Here is a 4,261-nt window from a genome sequence, read left to right on the forward strand (position 1 = left end):
TACCGAGTGAGTTCAAAGCAGTGAATATGTTGATCCTCTGTGTTACATTGCAATCATCTCAACATGTTCTGCTTACAACTTACTAAACCTTTAGCCTCTGAGGTATATTTGAGTCAGTCTACATAAAGCAATCTGTTTTACAACTTATTTCTCTGCAAAATTTTGCCTTTAAAATGCATGGGAGATAAATGCAACAAGATACTGTGTCTACATTACTATACATTTAATAACTTCAGAGCAATTAGATAACAGTTTAATAGATTTATTGTGAAGAAGATGGAAACAGTCTTATTTAGCATTCGCCCCTTTAACGTGAAGCCTTTGTCCTCAGCCACAACGACGGCTGTTGTCTGTGTTGGATTTACAAGCACCTGGGGAAGCAGCATGCAATAAGCTTGAGCTCTAATTAAAACACAGCAACATGCAATTACTCTGCGAGTTAATGGTTTCCACAGCCAATTACTGGGAGGGAATATATGTCCTTCCCTCTTAGTATGAGCCTTTTATTAGGGTGTCCTCCCATTTCCCTTATCAAGGGCCAGGAAAATGAAAGAACTAGAAATTGCACAACTGGTGCTATTCAGATCTAGATAACATCCTTAGTGGTTCATTTTTAAACCTGTCAGTGGCTTCATGTCATGTGACCATATATGTATCATAACTGAATGTAACTTTTACACCTATAACAGAAATAATCTCTAAACATCAACAGAGCAGTCTTCCAATGATTCATTAAATCATGAATTGAAGATTTATACAGAAATTCAAATTAAAATATTTATCTCTTCAAAGTCAAACACTGAACCACTAGCAGATCAATACAATGCTATTTTTGTTTAAACTTAGACAATAATTTCTCAAAGAGCTTGCTCTTAATAAAGATTTAAAAATTAATTCTTTCATTTTTATTCATGAAAGAACAAAGGAAACATCAAACATGACAGAAGGATCAACATTCCACACCTTCCCCTTCCCCCACATGTAACAGTGAGGATATAGACAATAATAGGAACTGATTGCTGTTTTTTTATGGTCCCCATGCAATAACAACCTTATTGATTAGTGCCCCAACCCAAACCCCCAACCCAAACCCCCAACCTCAACCCCTCTTTCCAATAGCTGCAGCACAACAATGTCTTCAGTCAGGAAATGCATTCAGAGACCGATGATCCTGCAGGGAAATACACTCTGAAAATGGATCACAAGGCATAGATGAGCAGAAGTAATTGTTTTAACATATTTTTTTTCTGTTCTCTTGTAGTCCTCTTAGGAGTCACTAATGTTTGACAATATTAGTACGATAACGCATGATTATGTGGAGCTGTTAGCTGCACTTGACTATTCTCTGTTGTACAAATTAAACTGTTGGTGGCTTTAAAGAAAAAGAGCGAACATGAGGCAGCAAGAAGGCAAGCGTAGAAAAAGCTGGGTGCTGTTTTCTACATTGTTGGAAGCCCTTTATCAGCACATCTGAGTTAAAGAAAGTCTGAACTCATCTGAATTTCATGAGTCCACAGGGGGTCTTTGGAAAAAACCGCCTGTGTGTGCACTACAAAGAGACAAACTGAGAGACATACCAAGGAAAAGAAAGTAAACATATAAACTGATTTAAATATTGTGTCTTGTACACTCTCTGGACCTCTAAGAACAACTCTGTCCAATTTAAGCTTTTTGACATTTCTCCAACCTTCCGCTTTCCCTCATGTTCATCACCATTCTCTAACAGCAAAGGTGGAGGTCAGTAGTCAGTACACTCCAGCATTGTCTGTCACATCAAACAGAGTTTAATGCTTGCATGGTGAACCAATAGGAGAAAATGAAAAGCCAAGAGAAGCAGGGTTTAAAAGTGACCCATGTGGCAGTAGAGGGCACTCATGTGCCCACTGGAAAAAAACCACATGCTTTCTAATGCATGTTGCTGTAGAGGGAACTCATGTGCCCTGTACTGCAACATGCCACTCTACCCTCTACCGGGAAAGCTAATACAAAGCTTTCCCTGCCTGTCAGGATCTGAACCATTTACAATGCATGTGTGTGATTCCGTATGGAAATCACAGACTGCTGTTTTTCACATCACACAATTATTGAGCAAATTCTTGCTGGTAAAAGGGGCTGACATCAAAATCTCTATTTTTGAGATCAGAAGAAACAAGTCATTATCAAACTTTTTTTTCTTGAACATTGGGCCATTTCTTGATTAGGTGATTGCACTGCAAGCGATTGCAAGAACAGTTGTCTCCCAGCTTACTTTAATTTTAGATTTTATTTCTCACTTTAAATTTGAATGTAAACATACTTTTTTAGAGCCTAAATAGTTTTGAAATCAAAACAAACCACAGAACAGATGGGGCCGAAATCAGACCCGCAGCATCTGAAGAAACATTACACACCCAACACAGAATTTAATGCAATGTATATGAGAATCGGAAATATACAGTATTACTTTCTCTCAGGGGTGTTATTGCATTATTTATCAACAGTTTTTACCACCAAGAAAAAACTGCCTATTTTTAAGTTGTGCTGAAATTGCTTTGGGATTTTTTCCACTAATTTCATGCTTAAATGGAGAGAAGACATCTTGCTCATATTCAAGAATGAAATAGATTTTTTTTATGCTTTTCTCTAAAGGTTGTTAGGGAGAATATGCAGCTAGCTGCTGCTAGCTCTTTCTTTTTAACAGAGAGACCATTTAGACTTTTATTAACAGTTTAATCACAAATACATAATTCAGAAAGCCTCCAATTACTGTGGCAGGCATTCATTAACATCACGGCTTTTCACACTCAGCTGTGCGGCATGAAAGAAGAATGTGGTTGTTTTTGTGTTTAGGCAGCTTGCAGTTGCAACATACTTTCTAAAATATTAAAAAAGGATTTCAGCACTCCTGGATGAAGTTACAAGCATTATAAGTTATATTTGATTTGGGAAGATATCTTTCTGCAGTTTACAAGAAGTATGTTTTTTAAATTAGGTGTTTTGTGCACGCTCTAGAAATTATGTAATACAGCGTGACTAATTGAGTGGAGAGAGAACACTTATCTATGTTACCTTTCCTATTTTATCAAGGCTGAAATGTGAAAAATGAGTTCTTCTACATAATACAAACATTTAATTTTACATAATGGAAAATTAAATGATTGATAAAAACGTAAAGAAAAGTAGGATGTTATATATATAGCTGTCTTTTATAAATACTCTACAGCTGCAATTTTATACCATACCATACCAGCTTTATTTATAAAGCACTTTAAAACAACCACAGTTGATACAAAGTGCTGTACAATCCAGAAACACAACAAAATAAAAATAATTATAATTAAAAGTAGTTTAAGTAAAATAGATGGGTTTATTTACATTTGTTTGAGAACTGAAGTTAATAGTGGCATAAAGTAAAACAATATCTTTAAAAATTGATACAAAATATTTTATGTATTTAATTTTGCATTGCATTACTATTATATATCCGGTCGCAGTAACGTCTGGCATTCATGCAGAACAGATGGTGATTTGTTTATAAGCAACACCTCTAACGATGTGTGCAGAGTTAGAAAGCTTCAAGCTTTTACTGTATTTGATTTCTATTTCATCAGAAACACTGTAGATCCGATGCACCATATGCTTCTTGGTGGTGTCAGGTATCAGGATTGTGTGATGTGGGGGACACTCAGGCCAAGACACGGTCGATAAAGACTGGGGTGGCAAACAGACAAAGAAATCATTGCAAGCTCAGACTATTACACAAGATTTGTTTCCAGACAAACTTATCTAATGTTAAAAGTAGCAAACTAATCAATATGCATTTATTCATTTACCAATTAAGCCACTATGTGTCAGCATAATTACAGTTTCAAAATGTTAACCTTTATTTGCCATCTAGATTAGTTACTAGAAGATGGAAATTACTGAGGTTAATTCTGTAAAATTATAATCAGTACGCTGATCTTTCTAGAGCCACTGAAGGCAGGAACCAGTGTGTAAAGAACACAGTGTGGGTTGATTTTAAGCATGTGTAGGTTGCTAATTTTAAAAATACTCCCAAAGCAGTGGTCGACTCTTTCCCCCTTCAGCAGAGATAGAGAGAGCGTTTCTTTGTCATCCTGACTCTCCCATCTGTGCAGAGGATGCTGCAGAACAGCCCTGAGATGAAACAGCCAATACAGAGACACAGAATGGTGAAGAGAGGGCGGGGCTTCTTGTGAAGGGAAGCGTAGTACAGCGAATGGGAGAGAAGGAGAGGAGAAGAGGTGTCCCTGGCTCAAAA

The sequence above is a fragment of the Gambusia affinis genome, linkage group LG07 (assembly GCF_019740435.1).
Source record: "Gambusia affinis linkage group LG07, SWU_Gaff_1.0, whole genome shotgun sequence".
Classification (NCBI taxonomy): Eukaryota; Metazoa; Chordata; class Actinopteri; order Cyprinodontiformes; family Poeciliidae; genus Gambusia; species Gambusia affinis.